At 35.7% G+C, this 12,217-nt stretch overlaps 1 non-coding gene across 1 annotated transcript; it reads left to right on the top strand.

Annotated features, from left to right (window-relative positions):
* Nucleotides 1–10,862: 10,862 nt before the first annotated feature.
* Nucleotides 10,863–10,943, top strand: MIR490 (microRNA mir-490). The gene has a single exon (NR_128982.2). It is a non-coding gene; the product is annotated as a microRNA mir-490 (primary transcript).
* Nucleotides 10,944–12,217: the final 1,274 nt, after the last annotated feature.

The following is a 12,217-nucleotide window of genomic DNA, read 5'->3' as shown; positions in this document are numbered from 1 at the left end:
GTTATGGACATAAGGAAACTAACCTACTGAAGTCTATCATTGAATGAGCTTCACATTTGTACTGCATCTTGATTCCATTATTATTTTCCTGATTCAGGATTAAATCACAGTACTTTGAAATATCTAGGCATCACTTTGCATTCTAGAGTTGGAAACTTTTTCTAGAATCAGCAAAGGAAATTAGAGCAGACTGTTTTATCTGTATGGATTCATATGTTCCTAGAAATAATAATAGTATAGTTTCACAAGGTTATTTAATTATACAAAATTATTTTCACAATATTATTCTTTATTTGATCTTCACTTCAGGGCTATGGGTAAAAATATAAAACTGTGTGCTTACAATTGGTCTCGTTTCCAGTTTGATAAAGTTTACATGTCCTATAATGAATAATGAATATTTTGAACATGTAGAATGAGAATCTTCATCCTAACAACTTTGCAGAAGCCTCTTAAAATAAAATGTAATTTGTAAGCCTCCAGATTTTAGCAGTTTAATCCTCCAATTTTTCTTCTTGATGTGAGCTTGGAGCTACTGCCCTTCTTTCCTCATTCCATTCCCAACCCTCCATTAGCGCAGGAGTGATATTTAAAATGCAGATCTGATAGTTGGGTTCTGTGAATCTTTTCTGATGTTTCTGTTCTTCTGGCCATGCTGTTTCTGTCTATGACTCAGTTTATTCTTCTTAGATGGATTCTCGAATTAAATTTAATAGCTCCATTAGTAAACAATTGTGAGTTTAAGTCTTAGTTTGTCCATTACCCTCTAACTTCTTTGACGGCAAGACTGACTCAGTTTAAATTTTTCTGTTACTATACCCTCCTCACCTTACCCCCAAGACCCTAAAATGATATTACTTTGGTAAATCACTTTTCCATTTTAGGACAGAGGGCTCAAATGCCAAATTATGTTGGATGGATTGATAAGCCCTTTTGCTAATACATACTATTATTGACGAGATTCTGTTTTTCGCTTTGCTTACTGAAACACACTTATAAAACCATCTTTGCACCTTTAAAAAGTACAGAATCCAGTAGGATGCTCATGCACCCGTAAGCAGTATTCTAATGAACTTGATGTTCAATTAAATAAGTAAATGAAAAAAAGGCACAGTCACCATCATGTAAAACATGGATTGGATTCCAATAATTTTAGGAATATAAAGTTTTGCTTCTGGCAATGAAAATCTTGAAGCTACAGACCATGAGTGAGAACAATTAATTTGAAATACCTTCCAGGGGGCTAGGGAATGGGTGGTTTGTGTCTGGTTGAGGGAACTTCTTGGGCTGACTGTTCCCTTGATCATAAAATTTCTGTTGCCTTTTCATGCTTCATATAATCCAGGGCTTCACAAGGTAAGTCCAGGACTTATCTTTATATCTCTTCACAGAAAATGCAAAAGGGAAATGAAAACATTTGAGCTATGGGTAAATAACATCTAAGATGTTTTGAAAGAAAATTAAAACAATAATAGTAGATATATTCAGAGAGAATGTCCCATTCATCTGGGCTTCAGTCTCCTCACATTGAAATTAGAGGACTGAATAGACGACCTCTAGGAGATCTGTGAGATGATATTCGTCGGAGGCAGTTGGAAAGTCAGCCTCAGCTTTCTATTACAAAGAAAAGCCCTGTGTCACAATTCTCTCAGAGATAGAACATGATTTCCCCATGCTGATGAAAGGTTAAAGTAAATGTTGATTTTCTGAATTCTCAGGAATTCCCTGAATTCCCTAATCTAAACAAGAGGTAGGAAAACATTATAATGAAATCTTCCAGAGCCTCTAAAGGCAATGTTAATTTTCTCATTAGGATGGGTTATTTTTCTAGGTAGAATGTGGTACTCCCCAGGCTAGATGATTATTCAGTGAATAGAAAGCCCATACAACCCAGAAAGATATAAGGCTGAATGCTTTTAGCATTAGTATTTCTGCCTTTTGTGTGCAGGCATACTCATATCTGTGAATTTAGAGTGGTTCTGGTTAAAAATAAAAACTACACAAGGATATCTTTATTGTTATAAAATATCAGATGAGGCTGAAGAATTGCCAGAGAGGAGAACATGACATGTGCTAAATGAAAGTATTTCAGAACAACTCAACTAAATTGATGGGGGAGATGTAGCTTCATTAGCTAGCAATGACAGACTATCAAAGTTCACATTGCCTTAACAAGGTTGAGTTTAGGAAAGTGAAATATCTTTAAAGGGTTAATCAAGGAGTAGAAATGATTGATTTGTGTTTAAAATAAATGACTATGATTGAATAATACAAAATGATTTTAGCAAGAAGACTGAAAAGATGAAAGCCAGATAAATAAATGAGATAAGAAAGGAAGATGGTTTCTAAATTAAGTCAGTATTGAGGCTGGAGGAGATTGATTGGAAAACTATTAAAGAGATAGGGTAAAGAAGTCAAAATATACTTATTCCAAGATGCATCAATATACATACATAGAAAAACAGCAAGATAAGAAATAAGGAACAATGAATCTGTAAAACAACCAGAATTTTTTTTTAATTTTCAATAATAAATGATTATGTGTCAATAATTACTTTAAATGTAAATGGATTAAATTCTTCAGTTTTAAAAAAAGTAAAATAAAGAGACAGGATAGATTGACCTGGGTGATTGGGTAAGTGTGGTGGTGGTGATGGTAGTGATGGTAGGTTAGCCAAAAAATATGAGACCAGAAGGTTTCTAGGATAGCCAACCAGACTATGAGGATGGGGCCAGTCTCCTAAACTTAGTTCAGTTTTGAACATTTGAGTTTGAGAAACACAGAGCAGGTTAGAGGAGCATTAGGGTATGCTATTGGGTCTACAAGTCTTAGTAGAGAGCTCTAGACTGCAGAATTTACCAGCATATTGATGGTAAAACTGCTATTGCATTTATATATTCATATAAAACCATGTTATTTTAACTCATATTTGCTTCCAGCTCAATAGCCTTCATGCCGTATCCCTTAAGGAAGTAAAATTGCCAAGTGGTGCCAAAAAAAAAAAAAAAGAGCAGATTTGTAATAAATGAGTGCCTGAGCTGGAAAGCAGTGCTAGGGCATTTTTCTTAATTGAAAACAGTTTATCTTTTATTCATTTCCCTGCTTTTGTTTCCTGTGTTTGCCTGCTGAATACCTAGGTGCAACTCAAGAGTATAATGAAAGGGTTGGGGTGGCACCACTGTTAGAGCCATTTTTAGCATTCATTAATACTAGTCATGAAAAGTAAAGGCAGCTATAGCTTTTGCGATATTTTATAAGGGAGAGCTGTTTGCATATCTGCATGTCATCATTTTGACTTTCCTATAATTCTAATCATAATTTCTCCCCTTTTTATCCTTCATTTATATCTCTCCTCAATGTGTTCTTAGTAGTTTGTTTCTTTTTAAATAAGAATGCTGGACAAAATAAAATAAAATTCTGAATGTCACCTCTATCCAAAACCAGCATCCTAACTTATTTTGTGCTCCCTTCTATAGTGGAAAGACAAAGGCCGGTTTATACTGGGATATATGGTCTTCTCTTAAATACCTCGGGATTGTTACTGATGTCAGCAATGGCTACATTGTGATGGCAGTAAATAAATTCCATGTGATCTTATTTCTGGTCATTAGATATGTCCCCAAAGAGTTGAAAATGAATTTAGCAGAAACAAAATGTTAGAATTAACATTGAAGAGTGTGGAATATTTTTCTCAAGGTTTATGTATTTCTCATAGTCCATACAAATGGTGGCTGTTTTTTGTTTTGTTGTTGTTGTTGTTGTTTTGGAAAACTAATTTGAGAACCTCACCTTAGCTTCATGCACTTGTAGAGTTAAAAATAAAAATTCATTAGTTGTTAAATGTTCTAAGCACAATGTTAAATTTAGAAAATACTCTTAAATTGATGACAAGAACTATCTCCACTGACCAGCAGAAGAGATTGTTTAGTTCATATCAATAACCAGTTTTTTGGTATATTCATTTTATCATTCATGAAGTTAGTTATTTCACTAAGACTATGTGTTGGTGTGTGTGTGTTAATTAATATATTATGTGAAAGCCTTTCTGTGATTCTGATAGAGAAAGGATCAGTTCCAGTGACTAATTTACTTTCAAGGTTAGAGAAAGAAGTAACTGACCCGAAAGGACAAGACATATCTTGACACATAATAAAAAGAAAGAAAGATAAAGGATTTATTCAGTGTATATTGAATGCAGTAGATTCTAAACTTAGACAAATTGATGGTATGACATGGGTACACAAAGTGGTATATTAATCTGTTTTTATTTGTTAAAGAAACCCAACACTATTAACTACCGAGATGGACACAGTAGTGAAAGATTTCAAAGAGCTTTAAATCTGGTTGCTAACATAAGAATACATAAAACAATTACGGAAGAATAGAATATTCTAAAAAGTTACATAGAGAGAAAATTTTATGTGATGAAGTGGTGTTGGCTGATTTATGGCTTATTGTGAATTTGTTGTGCTACACAATTAAAAACATCACAATTATTATTTTCATGAACATTACCAAGGAACATTATGCGATTCTGAATTTCAATATTTCTATTATATTCTTAGTAATCTCTCATATTTTATAATTTGTGTAATTTTAATACTAGGCTTGAGGGCATAGGCCATTGCTCTCAAAAGATGAACAATTTCAAGGGGCTCTACACAAATGTTGGTATTTATTACTTAAAAAGAAAAGCTGATTCTGTTTTAAAATTCCATCACTTGGCAAACTGGAAAGTCAGCATATGAAATTCAGTGGAGGACACTGGAAGACATGAGTGTCGCGGGTGGGTACGGAGAATGTCCATTACACCTGAGAGAACTTTGTGCCAAATGACCGCTCATTGACTTTTTAATGTGAATGAGCAGCTTCACCCCAAGAGGAATCTTAAGCACGGATTCTAAACTCAGTGGGTTTTGTGGTGGGGCTATCAGAGGATTCTTACTAACCTGTCTGATCTGCACCTATTACAGATGTGAGATAATCAATATGAAAAATTTTCTAAGATATGTCACATCTTTGCATACTGTTGGTTAAGAAGTGTAACATGTATGCATCTAATTCATGTCACTGAGAGCCAGAATATGTGTCCTTCAAATTGAGCAAGTAAGAAGGCATTAATTTAAAATACTTGAGAAGTATTCCACGACTCCCTTTAGAAACAACACAGCAAATGTATGTAGAGAATATACAGTTTTTCATCCTTCTTCCTAACGTGATCATGTGCATTGTAAAATATAAAGTGTAGGAATCCATCTCCCATATTACAGTTCCTTGAACTCAAAAGCCTATTTTTAAGAACATCATAATCTTCTTCAGAGTTAATATTTGGAAGGAAAGATTCAAAGACAGTGCATTGGAATAGGTGATAAATATTAGAATTGGATGCACTCTTGCAAATTCCCAAGGGAAGATACATACTAAAAAGTATCTGATTCAAGAAGAATCATCTCTCATCGGGAGTGCTTCGTGTTTTTTTTTATCGTCATTATTTTTCCTTTCATTTTCCAGGAAGCATTGAAGTCTGTTTAAATAAACAAAATAAACACAGCAACGTAGCGAGCCACGATTTTGTTTGCATTAATTAATGGGAGAAAAAATAATTCCAGCAAAGTGAAAGCAGGATTATTTGTGATACTATCATCACCACCATGTCCTTCTACTCAGAACCTGAGAGCAGCCCCGTGTGGACTTTAGAGACACCAGTGAAAGAGGAAAAAGGGACCCTTAAGCCAGTCTAAGGACAGGCCTAAAGTTTTTCTGCCAAGTTTTCTTGCCTGTTTCTTTGCTATTCTACCACACTGCAGTTACACTGTGCCATAGAGACGTAAAGCTGGGCTGGTTTTGCTTGGTCAGTGATTGTGAGCACATTGTCTTGATCATCAATAAAACAGGGCCCTGTTTGGAGCAGTTGCATCTGAATGGTTGTGACTTCACACCTGTTTTGGTGTGGAGTTCTCTCAGAAACAAGACCCTACTTCTGCTTGGGAAGTAAGTGCCAGGAGCTATATAGAGACAAGGAGACATGAAACAGGGAAGGACAGGCAGCAAATGAAAGGTTTTCTATTAAGCTGGGCACCTCAGAGGGTGACTGGAGCTCAAACATGTAGAAAATTCTGTGAAATGGTGCAATATCACAAACCTCGTAATTATCTTGCCTGAGGATTGCAGGAGCTGGGGTATTTATATACCATTGGCTGAAATATTCATCATTTGAAGGCTGTTTCTAGGGGCTAGAGATTCCTGGGGTATTTCTAGCTTTCACAAGAGGTGGGAAGAGCAGACTTTCAAGGTTCCTGAAATAGCTCTCAGACACAGAGAAGCCAAGTAGGCATATGACAGTCAGCAGGAAAACACTGGAAGACATGAGTGTCACTGGTGGGTATGGAGAATGTCCATTACATACCTCTAATCACAACAATATTTTTGAGTCCTGATCAATAAATGTATATTTATTTATAAATTATATAGATGGTTGGGATATCATTTGATTAAGTATATAATAGTCTATATATACACATTTTTTTAAAAGGCCATGATAATAATAAATTCTTCCTGCAAACCATTAGGTTACCTTTCATCACCCCTGGACTGTAGGAACCCCCATACGGAGACCACTGCATTGGGAAAGTAAAAACATCTTTTCAAGACCCAAACCATTCTGAATTGCATATAGGACATAGAGCAGTGGCCCCTGGTTCTTGGAAAAGTGGCAAGGTACAGTGAGCTTGCATCTGTATTCAGGTGAAATGCAGTGAGGCAATTCAGTTGCTTGAATGGCAAGTTTCCAATGTCACTGTGGTTTTGCTTTCTAGGCAGATATGAAAATAGACACCCTGATTACTGACCAACAGGGAAGAAAAGCCTGTATTCCTTCACCCACCAGATATTTATGTAGCATCTACCACGGGCTGTGCTTGAGTGAACCAAGCAAACCAGTAGCAGCTGCTCACAAGAGCCTGTAGGGTAAGGACACAAATGTCAATGATCTTTGGATGTTAATGAACCCACTGTGGGTTTTCCCACCTGTCACTCTTCCTCCTTCTTTCCATTACTATTGTTAGAAACATACAGATGCTGTTTAATCCTGTTTGTGGTAAGGACACAACCCTTTGGCTTCTTGATCAGTTGCATTTATTAAAACAACAATATTAAAAATTTCTTAAATATGTAAGCTTTACAAAGAACTTGCATGCACATTCTCTTATTCACAAAACTCTTATTATTTTCAAATATTACATGGAGAAGCATGAACCCAGGGGCTAAGTGACTTGCCAAGATGCTGCTGGTTATAAATTGTTAGAGCCCCAAGGTGAGAGTGAAATTCAGGTTTTCTTACACAAGAGTGTGTGTGCCTACCTCTGAATATGCTAATCTAATGCATGGCCAGATAGGAAGAACTGTCAGTACATAATGGAATGGGATTCTTAAGTTAAAATAGATTAGATAAATGAAGAGCTGACTTTAACACTTCAGCCTCCTCTTACCAGATCATTGTTCTTTTCACCTTCAACAGGCTCCAGGGTCCTTATTGTACAATCAAAGCCTACTCTGGGATCAAAATATGAAAATAATAATTTACTATTAACACTCATAGTATGATCTTTTTTTAAAACTCAACTGTCTATTGATCTATCTGTTTTTGCAGTCAGCGGCTTGTAATTGATAATTAGAATTATTTTGAGAATTAATAATTGGTATACATTTCAGAAGAGTGTGGATTTAGCTAGTAACTTCATAAGAAGTGAGCAGTTAGCCTATTGTGTCTTCCAAAGGCATATACATTTTAATTTTTATCTCTCTCTCATTGAAAAATAATACACATAGCCCCAGTTAACATCTAAAAATCGGAAGCAGATGGATTACAGTTATTTGTTTATTTACTTACTTAGTTATTTGGTATAGTTATTATGCCATATTATCTTGGTTATATTAGTTTCAGGTATACAATATGGTGATTCAACATTTTTACACCTTACAATGTGATCATCCCAATAATCCTAATAAACCTCTGTCACCATGCAAACTTATCACAATTTTATTGGCTGATTCCCCTTCACCTTTTGATAGTCATCCCTTTGGTCTCTGTTTCTACGAACCTGTTTTTGTTTTGTTTTGTTTGTTTTGTTTTTAGGTTCCACATGTAAGTGAAACCATACAGTGTTTATCTTTCTCTGACTTTTTGCACTTAGCATAATACCCTGTAGTCCATCATGTTGCCCCAAATGGTAAGATTTCATTTTCTTTTCATTGTGTGTGTGTGTGTGTATGTGTGTGTGTGTGTTTATGTGTATACATAATGGTAAATAATCCTATATAATAAAAGGCTAATATGCAAATCTACCGAGTGGCAGAAACGACGGGTTGCTGTAATGCACACTGACCACCAGGGGGCAGATGCTCAACGCAGGACCTGTCCTCTGGTGGTCAGTGTGCACCCACAGGGGGAGCGCTGCTCAGCCAGAAGCCAGGCTCATGGCTGGGGAGTGCAGCGGTGGTGGCAGAAGCCTCTCCTGCCTCCATGGCAGTGCTAAGGATGTCCGACTGATGGCTTAGGCCCGCTCCCCCTGCAGAACGGGCCTAAACCATCAGTCGGACATCCCCCAAGGGCTCCCAGACTGCGAGAGGGCACAGACCGAGCTAAGAGACCCCCTGAGTGCATGAATTTCATGCACCGGGCCTCTAGTGCTATAATAATTATGTGGGTGCATATATCTTTTTGAATTCATGTTTTTATTTTTGTTGGATAAATACCCAGAAGTGGAATTGCTGGGTCATATGGTGGATTTATTTTCAGTTTTCTGAGGAATCTTTACACTGTTTTTCATAGTAGTTACACCAGTTTGCAGTCCCACCAATAGTGCACAAGGGTTTCCATTTCTCCACATCCTTGCCAACACATTATTTGTTGACTTTGATAATAGTTATTCTGACAGGTGTCAGGTGATATCTCCTTGTGTCTTTGATTTGCAATTGCTTCATGATTAGTAATGCTGAGCATCTTTTCATATGTTTGTTGGCCATCTTTGGAGAAATGTCTTTTTTGTGTCCTCTGCCCATATATTTTTTATTTGTTGTTGTTCAATAGTGCCTTTTGACTTTTTTTCCTCATTATTGTTGAAAGTATTACATAAGTCCCCCATTTTCTCCCATTGACCTTTTCCAACTCACCCCTGCCCCTCCCCCACAGGCCCTCACCACTCCAATGTCTGTGTCCACGGGTTATGCATATTGCATACAAGTTCATTGGTTGATCACTTCCCACCCACCCTCCCCTGCCTTCCCTCTGAGGTTCCACAGTCTGTTCATTCTTCTATGTTTCTGGGTCTATTTTTGTACATCAATTTATTTTGTTCTTTAGATTCCACATATGAGTGAGATCATGGATACTTTCTCTGACTGTCTTATTTCACTTAATACTCCGACCATTTTTTGATCAGGTTGTTTATTTTTTTATTGAGTTTTTTTTTATATATTTTGGATAGCAACACCTTATCGAATATCTTCTCCAATTCAGTAGGTTGTCTTTTGTTTTGTTGATGGTTTCCTTTGCTGAGAAGCTTTTTAGTTTTAGGAAGTGCCATTTGTTTATTTTTCTTTCCCTTGCTTAAAGGGACTATCCAAAAAAACATTACTTAGATTGATAATCAAATAGTTTACTGGCTACATTTTCTTCTTGGAGTTTCATGGCTTCAGGTCAAATCCATTTGAGTTTATTTTTGTATATGGTGTAAGAAAGTGATACAGAGTCCCCCTTTTTTTGCATGTATCTGCAGTTTCCCTAACACTATATGTTGCAGAGACTGTTATTTCTTCATTATATGGTCTTGCTTTCTTTGCATTAGATTAATTGACCATATAAAGCGCGGGTCTATTTCTGGGCTCTCTATCTGTTCCATTGACTTATGGGTCTGTTTTTGTGCTAGTACCTTATTGTTTTGATTATTGTAACTTCATAGGACACTTTGAATCAGCGATCATGATGCCTCCAGCCTTGTTTTTCTTTCTCAAGGTTGCTTTGCCAATATGTGATCATGTTGTGACGTATTTAAACACACTACTTTCTTGGTCCTTTGAACTCATGCCCTATATGCAGGCACTTTGTCTCCCTACACCTTAGTCCAGCCTAGGGACAGTGGCAGTGTTTGTGGGAGACATAACTGCAGGGCTCTGGATCAGCTGGTGTGCCCATCTGTGAGGAGCAGAGGAACACAGCAGGGACAAGCAGAACAAAAATAGATTCCACAAATCCCAGGAAATGCAGCTCCAGGGGCACCAGGAACAGACTACAGCAAGGATGGAAGAGCTTTAAGACAACCCTGAACATAAAAGGGTAAATCGTAAACAAGTAGGTCTTTAAAAGTTGGTTGCAGTCCCAGCCCTAGGTCAGTTTTTACACAGGATAGTTAGCAGGTCATCCTTTCTTCGCTGTGTAAATAGAAACCCACTGCAATCGAAGTTAGTAGTTGAACTTTGAAATTCCAAAGCAACATGTAAATATTTGGTCACAAGTACAGTTTACTATATTTGTTATACAACAGCCACACTTTGGTACTTTCTGGATCTTCATGATAAGGTAGGCACAACCTGTAATTTCTTGCTAGTTACCTTGTTCATTTTTCTTTATCAAAAGTAAAATGTTCAGGCCTGGGATTAATCTGGAGTCTGGGAAACATACATCAGAACCAGGAGCTTAAAAATGGGCCAGAAATGGAGAATGGGTGGAGGAAATTCTAACAGAGAAGACGAAGGACAGAAACTAACTTGGGGTAGTGTAGACGTAGGCTGTGTGTTCTCCAACCAACGATGGTGAAGAGGAGCTCCCCTCACTTTATGGAGACCTTGCTGGTTTGGAAAGTTCATTGTTCGACACCATGGATCTCCAGGTGGGTCACGTTTTGAGATACACCAACCTGGAGGACTCCATGCTGTTGAGCTGTTCACAATCAGCGGACACTTCTAACCCCATCTTCCCAGGAATTAAATTGGTGTCTTCCATAATGTATATGCAAATCTTATTCTTAAAAAAAAATCTTACCCTTTTTTTTCTTTCAAAAATAAGGACAAACTTCTCATTTCTGCATCAAAATATATGTATTTTTGTGACTATTATTAAAGCTGGTGTCACATTCTATTAGGATGGAAATACTATAAAAAGATTTATCTTTATAAAAGCTAATTAGAAATGACAGGGGTATAACTAAAATATTTATTTGTGGATTTTAGTTATGTATAGCAGGAGTTCCACTAATATAATTTATTTGGCTTAGTTGATATAAAAGTATATAATTCATAACTAATGAAATAATGTTCCTTGCTTTGCAATATATACCTTGTTTTTATTTAACATCTTTTTGAATTGGGCAGATGTTTACATTGCTATAAAACTGTTAATATAGCTATATTATTGTTATAAACAATAATAATGTTAAAGCAATCATTCTTATTATAGTTTAACAAGAAATCTATTAGTTTAGTGTGTTTTTTACTACTAAGATGGGACTAGTGATTGATCTAAGGTAGGTGTTATATATGATATTAAAAATTGACTTTTATCAAATATTTTCTTTTTAGTTGCATTTGGGATTTGTATTTGTAATACTCTTATTGGAACTGTTATGTGATGTATCAAATATTAGTTTCCTTCTATTAACACATTTCCAAATTCAATGGCTTTAATTGTCTTGATATGTTACTCTATTAAATATACTGTTGAATTCCATTTGCTAGTATTTTACAAAGCTTTGTGCATTTACATTAATATCTGAGATTAATTTAAAGTTTAAAAATATTTTTTGAGTTTTATTTGGCTCATATAAATAAAGTAACTAAATAAACCAATTTAGTTTTTTTTTACTATCTGATCTGTTGCTATATTTGTGGTTTGTTTTTGTTTTTTTTTTTTTCACCAATTGTGTTTTGGTCAAATTTATATAGTTTTTTAAAAACACACTTTGAGCTTTGTAGATAATTAATTGTTATTATATTCTCTATTCCATTTAAAATGTTTTGCTTGTAATTATAATTTATTGAAACTCATGGTGCTCCCTTCTACTTCTTCTCTTCTACTTTGTCTGAGAATTGTTTGCTACACTTTTATTTTTAATTATTCTGTGCCATTTGTTCAGTCAGTTTTTTTAAAATATATAATTGGATTTTGTTTATTTATTTTTTGATTCTTGAGTACTCACTTTTAAATGTGAGGTTTAAACATCT

The sequence above is a fragment of the Eptesicus fuscus genome, chromosome 14 (assembly GCF_027574615.1).
Source record: "Eptesicus fuscus isolate TK198812 chromosome 14, DD_ASM_mEF_20220401, whole genome shotgun sequence".
Classification (NCBI taxonomy): domain Eukaryota; kingdom Metazoa; phylum Chordata; class Mammalia; order Chiroptera; family Vespertilionidae; genus Eptesicus; species Eptesicus fuscus.
The sequence above is the reverse complement of the archived record's forward strand: the minus strand, read 5'-3'. Positions and strand labels throughout refer to the sequence as shown.